The sequence below is a fragment of the Hordeum vulgare genome, chromosome 6H, assembly GCF_904849725.1.
Source record: "Hordeum vulgare subsp. vulgare chromosome 6H, MorexV3_pseudomolecules_assembly, whole genome shotgun sequence".
NCBI classification, from domain to species: Eukaryota; Viridiplantae; Streptophyta; class Magnoliopsida; order Poales; family Poaceae; genus Hordeum; species Hordeum vulgare.
The window spans coordinates 513,238,756-513,252,226 of record NC_058523.1 but is presented as its reverse complement, the minus strand read 5'-3'; the positions used below and the strand labels follow the sequence as shown (position 1 = coordinate 513,252,226).

The 13,471-nt window shown below is 46.2% G+C and overlaps 1 pseudogene; it reads right to left on the bottom strand.

The window, feature by feature from the left end:
• Window positions 1-8,023: 8,023 nt before the first annotated feature.
• On the bottom strand, window positions 8,024-12,044 carry LOC123401806 (annotated as a pseudogene).
• Between the last annotated feature and the right edge of the window lie 1,427 nt (window positions 12,045-13,471).

Below are 13,471 nucleotides of genomic sequence, written 5' to 3'. Positions count from 1 at the left end.
GAAAACCTTCAACCTTTCTACAACCTATCAAACCATTGATCGGCTATGTTACCGCTTGCTTAACCATTGGATAGCATTGCTAGTTGCAAGTGCAGTTGCTTCCATGTGCAAACATGGGTTTCTTCTTATATCACCATATTATTGCTAATTAACTTAATGCACGTGTATACTTGGTAAAAGGTGGAAGGCTCGGCCTTTCTACCCTGGTGTTTTGTTCCACCTTTCTCGCCTTAGTTTGGGCTACCGGTGTTATATTCCATAAATGAGCGCTCCTAACATGCTTGGGGTTGTTATGGGGACCCCCTAGATTCTCGTTTTGGGATAAAGCTCGTCTGACAAGGCCCAATATTGGTACTATATTTTCCAACATAATAATCCTGTTAATACTGAAAAATATAGGGCACCATGAACCCGAGGAGTAATTCAACATAATACAGGGAGGGCCAGTGTTGATGGTGCTGGTCCAAAACAGAGCACAGTGCGGGGCCAACCCGGGGCAACTCGGGAGATTTCTATCACGCCACTGTACGCGTCGCTCATCTGTTGTGTCCTGAGAACGAGATACGCGGCTCCTATCGGGATCATCGACACGCCGGATGGCCTTGCTGGACTTGTTTTACCTTTCTCGAGCATCTTGTGCGAGGGATTCCGAGGATACTTTGGGCTATCTCGAGGTTGAGGTTTTCCAAAAGGAACCCGAGGAGATCACGGGTTTTCCCTGATCGAGGTCATTCTGGCGTAGCATGTGGTAGTTTGTGATGGACTAGTTGGAGCACCCCTGCAAGGTTAAATCTTTCGGAAAGTCATGCCCGCAGTTATGTGGCAACGTGGAACTTTGTTTAACATCTGGTTCTAGATAACTTGAAGTAAACTTAATTAAGAACTTGCCAACTGAGTGTGTAACCGTGATTGTCTCTTCTTGTGAGTTCAGTAGGACATGGTGGGGTTATGTCTAACATAAGTAGGTGTTCAGGATCACTCATTTTATCATCAGTAGTTCACGTCCGCTATGCGTAGATCATTCCTCTCTTTTATTCTTGTACTCGTAAGTTAGCCACCTCAAAAAAATGCTTAGCGCTTGCTGCAGCCTCACCATTTAACCATACCTCACCCATTAAGCTTTGCTAGTCTTGATACCTTTGAAAATGACATTGTTGAGTCCCCTGTGGCTCACAGATTACTACAACACCGGTTTCAGGTACAAGTAAAGAGTTACTTTGACGTGAGCGCGTTCAATGTGCTATTTGGAGTTTCTTCTTCTTCGTCATCAATCTAGGATGGGTTCCAGGCCGGCGGCCTGGGATAGCAAGGATGGACATCGTTCTTGTTTTCGACCGTAGACGACCCTGCTCTTCTTCATGATGACTGATTATGTTGTTGTATTGATGTGATTCTGATGTAGCTTGTGGCGAGTGTAAGCCAATTCCATATACTCATTTATTCTATACATGTACTTGTAATGATATCCATTCTTGCGAAATTAGGAGATGCGCTTCTATCCTTGTTGAGGTCCTCATGCCGAAATAAGGATAGGATCGCATCTTGGGCGTTACAAGAACTTATGGAGCTACTCAACGAGGATCAGAAGGATGACCATGATGGGGGAACAAAATATGTTTTCGCCAGGGAAAAGATGACCATGACAAACCCATGTGATGTGCATGAGGATCCTAAGGTATATGTTAGACATGATAAATGTTGAAGCCCCCTTGCCCCCGCGTTGTCCCCTCGTGGGCGACCCGGGCGGCGGCGCCGGATCCGCCCCCAGTGACGCCCTCCACCTTCCCCTGTCGCCGCCGCCGGCCGGGCCGCCAGGGCAAAGCCCCTCGCGGTGGCTCGCTGTGGGGCACCTTCTCCCCTCTCCCCTCGGTAGTGGTTCGCGCGAGGCAACCGGGCGGAGCAGAGGCGTCGAGCGGACGCAGGGCCTGACGGCGGCGACGACGACCCGTGGCAGTGGTGCGGTAGCAGTTGTCGCGTCGTGGCGGTGGGAGCATATGCTCGAGGTGCAGCGGGTGCATCCTGGAGCAGCGGCGTGGGTCCAGATCCGGATCTCCGCAGCTTCGGGAGGCTCTGGTGGGCTTGCTTAGTTGGTTGGCTTGCTGCTGGTCGGCCGACGGTGTGGGAGAGGCATTGAAAGTGCATTATATCGACTAGAGGGGGTGAATAGGAGATTTTTAAAATTTCATCACTGAGGAAATTCCTTTTGAGGAAATTCCTCACTGATGACTAAGTTGCAGCGGAAACAGCAAAGGATCAGGAGTGCAAAGTATCACTACAGCAGTTTTCAAGGTGAAGAATATGAAAATCAGTTTGCACAGTATGCAGGCTCAGAGAAAGCAGGTGAGGATTAACTCGCGTGAAGAATTTGAGGTTGAGGAATTTCAGAGAAAGTCTTCAGCAAATTCTTCAAACAGTGACAATGAAAATCTTCAACATACAATATGAGGAATTGAAAGAGTTGAAGAAATAGAACCCGTTTCACAGTGAAGACAATGGTTGATGACCCAGTTCCAACTGTTGTGACAGTTGTACATCTGGTTTGGAGCGGCTTGGTATTGAAACCAAAAGACACACAGTCCCGGGACACACAGTCCCTACCGTATTCTCCTTGATCTAAGAACACACAGTCCTCGCCCAACACTCGTGGTAAGTCTTCACGACAGACTTCCAAACCCTCACAAACTTGGTCACCCGGCGATCCACAATCGACTGTTGGATTGCTCTAGACCATGACGCCTAACCGTCTGGAGGATGCACAGTCCTCAAAGGTAAAAGGCTTCGGTCCCCCACAGGAACAAATTCTTCAGTGATGCTCAATCACTTGGTTTTGGTTTGTGGTTTGGTGTTTGGGGTATTTCCTCACTGATGATTTACTCTCGAAGACTCTGAGGAATTTGGGTTGCTCTTATGACAAGTGTCGGTTTCTAACGGAGCAGCCAACCAGCTAATGGTTGTGGGGCGGCTATTTATAGCCTGGGAGCATCCCGACATGATTTGACATTAATGCCCTTAAATAATATGCCGTTGGTGTGGATAAGATCAGTGATGTGGCGCGAATTGCGGTAACGGTCGGGACCATCAACTGTGAGAGTCCTCATGTCTCTCATATTCCTCACATGAGGCTTTTGGTAGGATTAGGCATGGGTTGAGCATCATGAGGAAATTCATTCCGAAGTGTTACCTCGACCCCCTTTAACAGTACGGTGTTCCTATTACTCAAGAGTGAAGAAAATAAAACAGAAAGAATAAATCTTCATGCTTCAAAGTCTTCAGATTGATTTTCTTCAGGACACACTGAATTCCTCATCTTCAATATCTTCATGAGGAATATCAATTTCATCGCAATTTCTTCGGATCAAAGTCTTCAGCAGAAGACCAATTTCTTCAGCCGAAGATATACATTTTTAGGGGTCGATATTCATCAAATATTTCAAACTCCTCAACGACTTATAGATCATGTGTACACTCATGAACACATTAGATACTTAACCTATAAGTCTTCAAACCACCAAAATCACTAAGGGGCACTAGATGCACTTACAGGCATGCCTAGTCACGGCGGCTGGATCAGGCCGACAGGCGGTGCGGGCCGAGGCGGCCTTGGCGGCACGCTGTTATTTTGCTCGCAGGCGGCAGTTGCTGATGGCGCTGGTGGTGGCCCTAACATTCTTCTTCAGCCAAATCTTCTTTTTACCTCTTGGATCTGGCAGCTCGCGAGTTCCGGTCTTTTCTGACAGAGATCTATATAGATTGTCTTATATCACTCTTGGATATCTACATTGGAAAAGCTCAGGTCGCACATGTTCTTATTATCAGCCAACACAGCCTTAAGAGGACGCAACGTGAAGCTTCGCTCTCTTAGTCTCTCTTAGTGGTGTCATGGGACATGTCTAAGTTAAGATTCTCATGGCAATGACGGAGGTGGGGAAAGTCATGGCGGCTGTGATTGTAGGTCTTCAAGTTTCGATGAAAGAGTATTTTGGATGTGACGAAGATTGTGTGCTTGGTGTATGGTGACTTGTTTTAGTGGCCTTGGTTAGAAAGGGTGGCAACACTGGAAGACTGCACTTTTGGTGGCACACCTCGAGTACCGAGTCTCAATTCCCAGGGTGGAAATCCAAGGTCTGGCCTTTATTGGTTGTACCTCGCAATAGCCTTGTGGAAGGCATTGTTTTTAAAGCCCAATATCTTCAATCGGGAAACGACAACGCTTGTGCCTTATTTCCTCGTTGGAGGCGTTGCTTTCAGAGAACCTCTTTGTATTTCGAGTGTTGTCTTCGGTGGTGGTTAGAGTGCCACTGCTGCTAGTGATTGTTCACAGTGGCGGGGTCTTTTTTTCTTTTTATCTTTCTTTTGTTCTTTTTTTTGGCTATGTGTATCCTTGTTGTCTTTAAACATCTTACTGGTACAGAGGCCGGGTGTAATTGGTATCTTCGCGATATTAATATATTCCCGTTGTTGATTTTTTTTTATAAATGTTGAAGCACTGGAATATGTATGCCCCCGTTGCAATGCACATGATTATCACGTCTTAGTTTTCATCTTCCAAAACCAGTATATTTTTGATACGCTTGGTTTGACCCGGGAATGGAAGTATGTTCAGCTCAAGAAAATCATAAGAAGCATTTATGTGAATGGTCTGATAGTCCAAAATCCAGTAGTTGATAAACACACACCTGCATATGGGTGTTTTCAATCCATAAAAATAACAGTTGACAAGCATGGTAAGCGCTAGCTTATCATGTCACAATGAAACTCTAGAGCAAGTATAGTGATGACATGAAAGCTAGAGCAAGTAGTAGACCAAGATAAAAGAAGGTGAAGGAAGATCAAATTATTTCTTGTTGGTGCGGTGCGAGAAATAAGATGTGTGTGTTAAGAAATTTTAGACCCAACGGATGAAGAGATAAAGCAGTCGGGATAAATACAACGAATCAATATTGTTATGTTATCCCGTGGTTATCTTTTTTATACATGTGAAATTTTACATGCATTATGTTTATATATGTAAGCATAATTAAAAAAAATTAAAAGACGATGACAACGTATGGGCATTCTACTAGTTGCACGTAGTATTACTGTAAGCCAAGGACATCACATACGGAGCAAACATCAAGAGCACCTGCTCTGCACCTGCACAATCCACGTACCACAGCACTTGTCGCATCCTATCATCAGTTATACCATGCGTCCGTAGCAATACATAAATGCCAGATTTATGGGTAGCACATCGGGCTTCAAATCTACAGTACTGTTCAGTAGCAGATGGACCATTGCATGAAGATGCATGGCCGATCATCACTGATCCTACAGAAGAGCCCTCCCCCATCAGCCAACGTGCATGCATATCTGGCCGAGCAGCGCAAGCAGAACCTCCCAAGAAAAACGAGAATTCATGTATATAGATCTAGAAGGAAGCTTATTAGGATCCAGCTACTACTACTAGAATATTTGCAGCTGGGCTTCCATCTATACCCCTGTCGGTCGGTCGGTCGATCGGCATTGCCATAACTCGAGACCATGCCTCGGATATTGATGAGTTTTTAGCAGCAGCAAAACCCACTGAATCATTGATATAATCCACACCCCACCATGTTACCCGAGGCCCCCTTGGGTTTTTATTGGTGCCATGCATGCCGGATTATTTCAGCTGGTCGCAGCTGCCCCCCGCACAACACAACACATGCATGCTGCGCTGAATCCATCATGCACGCACGCGCAGCCCACCCAGCCACGTCGCCTAGCAGGTGCGCGCGCGCGCTGGCGTCTGGAAATTTTTCGCCCCGTTTTACCGTGATGATCCAGACGAGGGAGCAGAGCAGATCCATCTCATGATCTCAAGATCGTCCTGCTCTGCAGCAGTTTGATGTGGCCGCGTTACTGCCGCGTCGATCGGTCCCGTCGATCGATCGATCAACATCACGACATGCTATGCCTTGAAGAAGGGAGTTGGAGCGTGGATCGGGCTATAAACCCGTCGCGAATCTGAAGCGAATCTAAGGCTCGGCGAGGACGGCAGTAAAGAGAGCATGCACGCATGCATGTCCTAGACGTTCACAGAGCTCGCCGGCCTTCAAACTGTGCAGCCTGTAACCAGTGGATGGATAAAGAAAGAAAGAAACCGTATTGCACTGTTGGGCGCGCCAGCAACCGCGAAACAGTAGCGCGAGCGCTGTTGTACCGATCGAGTCGGGGAGGATCGGAGGAGCTACGGCGGCGCCATGCAAATTGTACCCCTCGACGTTCGTGTGCAACAGCAACAGGAGTGATTGCATGCTGCGAGAGCCAGTAGTGGTAACTTGGGTTTGGCAAATGGTAGTAGAGTGGCCGGTCGTGCGTACCGTAACCAGCAGCGCCAGAGTGGAATTACGGTGCCTGGCCTGGAGCTTGGAGGGATGATCAGGAGGACCACCCCCAGACACGGGTTCGATTGCCGTGCTTGTTGGAGGGACAAGGCCGATCTTACCCTCGGTGTCCACCGATCGCATCGCATGCATGTGAGCCGCGCATGCAGTGATAGATAGTAGTACTCCGGTAGTGGAGTAGATCCTAATAATCCCACAGATTCACGGGTCGAGCCGGTGCGTGGCGCGGCGGTTCGCCGGGTGCGCGCGACGTGCACGCAGCGGTGCGGGCATGCGTCGCGTGTCTGCACTGCATGTGCGGCAGAGCCGAGAGGCCTTTTATAAATGCGCGCGGCGCGGACGCGGCCAAGGCCATTTTCATGCCGCCGCCGCCGCGCGATCGACCGGTGCGTGGTCACCAGCCTCGACGCCTACGTGCGCGCGCGCTCCGGCCCATCCTACCCGCGCGCCCCCGGCCCGGCCTCGCCGCCGTGCGTCCCAATTCCCAACGCACGGGGCGATCGCGTGTGCTAGCAGGCGTGTACCACCAGTCCTAATCTACGTATCGGCAGCTCTACTTCCTCGTCGACCCCGATCGATCGATCCAAGGTGGAAGGAAAAAAAGAAGCGCTTCGTACGGATCGGGAGGGAGGGGATCGGATGCCGCGGGCGTAGCGCCTGGATCGGGTGCTCCTTTTCGCGCGCGTCATGTGTGGGTGCTGAGTGGCACGTCTACTGTGTCACGTGCGGGCGTGGCGCCGATCGGCCATCGATCGGGTCAAGAGTGCATATGTATGTATGCCTCGATCGGCCTCGGGACGTGGGCAAAGAAGATTCAGCGGCAGCCCACGCGGACGCGCCGTGGCAGCCGATCGCGGCGATCATGTGCCGGGGCATTATCGCCTGGTGTTATGTGGGTCGAGTGGGTGTGCTCTCCTCGGTGGGTTCCCCCATCCCGGCGCTGACGCTGGTCTCTCCTCCACTGTCGGCGATCTCAGGCTCCGTTTTTTCTGGTCTCTCGCGTTCTGGCTCCACTCCTTTTGTGCGTCCAGCAGCAAAGGCTAATAACTGCTCGACAGACAGCTGGGTTCGTTCTACAGTACAGAGACTCGATCAGGCGCAACGGACACCGGCACGTCGATTCAGCTGGGCGTGGTACTGCAGCTCCAGCGCTGATGTTGGGGACAGACCAGGGGCCGGGGGTAAACGCTGACACGAACTGTCCATCGTCTCCGGCATGGATTCCTTGAAGATCATCAATTTGCATCTCTTCCATCATGCAAGGATCATCCACCCCCTCCATTACCCCTCGCGCTGCCGGCCCTCTCTAACTACGGCGATGCCCCGCCATGGTTTCCGCTGCAATCGAACGGTGGCGGCACCGGTGAGGCACATTATGCATGTACCGGATCATTGGCAAGCATCATGTCCATGAACACACGGCTGACTTCCTAGTGAACTGACTCCGTTTGAAAATCATCGGAGACCATCATGGCCGACCCTGGCGCCCAGTGACCCAGAACACATTTCAATGTATTCTGAACCACTGTTTATCGAAACAGACGGAGAGGGGTAACCAATATGCAGTTCAGGCTCGAAAGAGAAAACGAGAAAAACTTTCCAATTGTGTCCAGAAACTCAGTACACTGCTAGCTGATGCCGCTTCACAAGACAAGGAAAACACTGAACGGCAATATTTCCTTCAGAAAAATGGAAATCGCATAGGACCCACATAATTCTAGAGTAAGTTTCATGTAGCCGACTCGAGCATTTAACCAAACAGCAACAGAAGTACGCCTGGTATGCTAAACAGAGATACAGTTTGCTGATCAGAACGAATTCGACACGACAACCATAGTGACGCTTAAACCGCATAACAGAGATAAGAAACCAACTTCAGAAACCGAAATACAATTCTCTAGCCACATCATCACGATGAACTGAACGAGGACAACCATGACTGATCCCAATTGACTTGCACCTTCATGCTTAAATTCCTTGAAAGAAACGAAACAACCTGATGTTAGTAGCTTGGAATAAGCCAACGGCAGCAGACTAAAGATGATGGGTTTGTCCATCTTACAATGCATTGCGTATTGAGCGGTACGTCAGAGATCAGTGAGTCTTCGCTAGCGCCAACAATCTGCCACGATCTGAAAAAAAATACCAAGCACAAAACTCTTAATTAACTGTCCGTCTCAGAACCTACAATGTGATATGTGAGCTTCAGCTATGCCAGAAAGTAACTTGATGCATCTTAACGATAAAAATTGAAGCAAGGTAAAGTGATAATATAATATCAACAAGGTTGACTACATATTTAGCAATCTCTATTTTAGGCTAGCAGGCACGTCATACTTTCTACTATTTTACCAATCAACAGCAGCAGCGAAAAGGAGACATTTCATCCCATGGATCGCTCCACATAATAGCACAAGATCTTCAGGTAGAAGAATAACCGGACCTGAGTCCAGAATTCAGAAATGGCCACAGGAACAAGGGGTGACTTCTATTTTATGACGTCAAAACCTGACATCAGTTTCCAACTTCTAGTAAAAGTGAAAAACATCCCAGTCCCACACCTGTCAGAATCTCAGGCCCGTCTACAAGGGTGGTCAAATTGGCCGACCGCACAGGGCCCCTGAAATTTTGGGGCCCCCAGTCGAAGCACAAAGGATACGCCTGCCCTGCCCTCCCCTCTCGTGATTGATTTTTTTGATTTGCCATGAATTTTTATGTTGCTGAATGTGCATAACGCACATACCCTCTGGCGACTGATTTGAAGCCTGTATACATGCACACACAATCCATTCCAAGGCCCCTACAGCGATCGATTAGATTATAGCCTACACATGCAGGAAGAGGCCGGGACTACTATTAGAGATCCATTTGATACGTTTACTCAGCCGAAAGATCGATTAGAGGATTACTCGATTACCTATCGCACATCGCTGGAATTTCAGTCGGCTTGGCGATCTCTTCTTTTTTCTTGAAAAAGGAAACCGAGCTGGGTTGCAGGGCAACTGGCCGATGGCAGCAGGCGGCAGTTGCATGGCACAACGCCACCGACACCATACCATGATCAGAGAAGAAAGCATCCAGTGCCCAGGGGAAGTCTAATCTTTGATACAAAACTTCAAAACCCTATCCTTTTACTAATATAACACATCCAAATTTTCAATGTAGTTTTTATAATCAAGTTCATATTTATCTATTTTAGATCATCTACCTAAAGCCTATAATTAATTAAGTATATGTCATGGTTATATAGCCATTTAAGAATAAACATTTAAAAAAAATTTAGGACCTCATTTCGATTTTCGTCCCGGGCCCCTAAATTTCAGGAGACGGCCCTGCAGAATCTATTTACAAATGATAAATGTTTTGTGGCGAAACTAAGTTATGAGTTGGATCCTTGTATCACAAATTGTTTGTCCAGAAAGTCTGTCACTGCTACTTGACAGCTCTTTTGAAGACGAGATCAACATTGAAGTCATATTAAAATGTCATGAAAGGGAAACGACATAGATCATTACACAGAATTTTTGTTCCAAGTAGCTGGGCCAAGCATTAGGCAAACAGTAACTGAAATATGCCTCACATATTAATTTGACATAAAACTTTTTGGACATTACGATCAGGATGAATTCAATAAGACAACAACAGCTGATCATAAGGACTTGCACAATTTGTATGTAAACTGCTGACCAGAGAATAGACGATTTGATACATATTAGTAGCAGCTCGGAAAGAAACCAGCATTGCACTTTGTTTAGTTAATCCTTGTTACAATAACAATGTGCCATGATCTAAAATATAGCATGCACAAAACCCATAACTAACTAAAGTCAGCATTCCACTTTGGTGAGCTATGTGCTAGTACCGATTTCAACGGTTACAAGACTGAGAGTTTGAGATGTGACCTTCAGCTATGCCACAAAGTACTCCCTCCGGTTCCAGTTACTTGTCTTAGATTTGTTTAGATATTGATGTATCCAACACTAAAACATGTCTAGATACGACAAGTAATATGAACCGGAGGGAGTAACAGATATTTTTTTAATAAGAAAGTCTGAAACAAGGTAATATGATTCAGATCAACATGTTTCTGTGCATATTCGTCCAATGCATGGTCATGATCCGTAACAAGTCAAATCTCATAACATAAATGACATTATGTTTTCCGGTGTCATATACTCATATACTCCCTCTGTCACAGAAATGGATAAAAATGGATGTATCTAGAACTAAAAATATGTCTAGATACATCCAGTTCCACAACAAGTAATTCCGGACGGAGGGAGTATTAAGTTTTCTCCAGCACAGAGAATTGCCCGTTGCAAGCTCCATACGTGAATATATAACAAACTCATATTACTTGCATCATGACTAACTATCACAAACAACAACCAAGTAATTAAGCAAACATACAGAAGCTGTAACAAAAATGCAAGACAACAGACAGGAAGCAAGGGCTAGCACCTATACCTGGAGTGTAGAAGCTCATGTAGGGTAGAACGCTAAGGTACTGTCCGGGCTCGTCAACCTTCCTGGCTCGCCCTGACTTTAGCTCTATAGTGAATAAGCCAACATATGTGCTTATGAAGATGACACCCACACCCTCTGCGGAACCAACCACAAATGGTTCCCATTTGAGATCGACATCGGGTATAATTTTCTCGAGCTCGATGACCCGGCATTGTACCCATTCTGCAGCTGCTTCTGAATCCACCTTCCGTGACCACAAACAAAGGCTAGAATTATTGATGCAGGCAAACCCCAGCGAACTGTCCTCCATCACCATGAGAGTCATTGGGGTCAAATCATGTGGCGGCTGGTTAATCATGGAGAAGCAGCTGTTTGGCAAGTTGTACTTGATGATTTTGTCAACCGACTGAAGAGTGAAGTAGACTGCATCTCCAATGACAGCTACTCGGCGAGGCATGACATAAGGTAGGTGGTAGAAGTATTCTGCAATGTCATCTCGCTTGAGCTGGGCATAGCCTTCACAACCTCAACCATCGTCCAGGCATACTGGCGCACTCCACGCACCTGTCACCGATGAGTACACTCTTGCCTTAACGACACGGTCGGCGCTACCGGTGGCCAGGAAGGCCACGCGGAAGGGGCCGCCTTGGCAGTCGAGATGTTGGCAGCCATCGGCGACGCAGAACACCGCGGCGGTCCAGATGAGCGAATCGAAGTCCAGCGCGGGCACGACGTGTCGGTCGCCCGTGAGGGGGTCCGAGACGACGAAAACCAGGCTCCTGTCCTGCACCATGTGGACGAGCACGCGGCCGTGGCGGCAGTCGAGGGTGGTGGGGTGCTCGCCGTCGCGGTCGGAGCCCGGGTAGGGGAAGTCCGGCATCGACGTGGTGGAGGCAAAGCGGTGCGCGGGGCCTCCTTGGAGGACCTGGAGCATGTGGAGGAGGCCGAGGAGGGGAGGGGCACCATGGAAGTCGCGGTAGCGGCGGCAGAAGGCGGGGTCGCAGACGATGCGGAGCCACGACTTGCAGACGATGGCAGCGCGGAAGAGATGCTCGGGCTCGTCCGGAGGGAGGCGTAGGAGTACCTCGCCGACGAGCTCGTCCAACAGCTCCGTCGGCGGCGCCATGGTACGGTAGTGGTCGGCGGAATGGATGGGGGTCGCCGCCGCCCGCCGGGTCGGGTGGGGAGGAGACGAGGAAGTGAGTGACGGCAAGGCACGCACGGCCCGTTCTACTTGGTTCGGTTCGACCAGGGTCTGGGCCGCAGGCTGGGTACATCTTATTCGGAGAAAAAAAATAAGAACATCGAGATGCAATTTTTATTCTTTTTAACACAATACAAACACAAACATTCATATTTTTTTATTTTTCTGTGGGGTCTTTGTTCTTTTCTCCATGTTTTTTGGACTATCTTTTCTTTTTCTATTTTCTTTACATATCTCTGGTTTTTTGTTTCTTTCTTAATTTTCATCCGTTTTGTTTTGTTGCTCCTTGTTTTCTCATGGGTTTTCATGGTTTTCTTAGGGTCTTTCATTCCTTGATTTTCTATCACTTTTCTTTGTTTCCTTTATTTTTCCTTGAACACATGTCTACATTTTTATACACATTTTAAAATTTTATGTACACATTGGAAATATTCATACACATTTAACATTTTCAAATACATAATTAACATTAAAAATATATTTGATGATTATTATTTTCATACACATTGTACATTTGTGGTATATACTTCCTCCATTCTTAAATATAAGTCTTTTAAAAAGTTTCACTAGGAGACTACATACGGATGTAAATAGACATACTTTAGAGTATATTTTGCTCCGTATGTGGTCCCTATTTAGGAATGGAGAGAGTATAAGAAAAAATAATAAACATGTTTAACCTTTTTTAAATATATGAGTAACATTTTTAATACACAATCAAGATTTTTTTTAAATGCCTTTTACATTAAACTTTTTAAATACATATTCTACATTTTTCATACAAATTCGAAATATATCTTTTTGTACACATTTAATTTTCTAGAAATACTACATGATTATTAATATTTTCATTTTTTTTGTCTTTGGTGACTACATTTTCAGACATATTGTACATTTTTTGTATATACCAGGAACATTTTTCTATACACGGATAAAGTTTTTGCAATATATGATTAACATTTTTCTTATACACGATCAACACTTTGTAAAATTATGTTTTACGTTTAATTTTTAATACATGTTCTATATTTTTTGTATACACAGGAATATTTTTTGTACACATTTAAATTTTTTAGAGAGATGATTAGTTTTTTTTAAATGCTTGATTAATATTATTTTAAATCCAGGACAAAAAAATTCACACAATGTATTTTTTGTATATATTTTTAGTATACATTAGAAACACTTTTATCCACGCAATTAACATTTTACAAATGCTTTGTTTTCATTTTTTTCAAAACAAATGTAATTTTTTTTGTTATATACATTTTGAGATATTTGGAAGTATAAGAAAAATTATGAAAGAAAAGCAAACAACAGCAAAAAAACATGAAAATAAAAACAAGATGTTGCCACCCGCGAGCTGGGCGGTCTAGTCTCGCGCTCGATATAGTGAGCTTATCCTAGGTCTTGTGTCATGCGAGACATAGTAGCC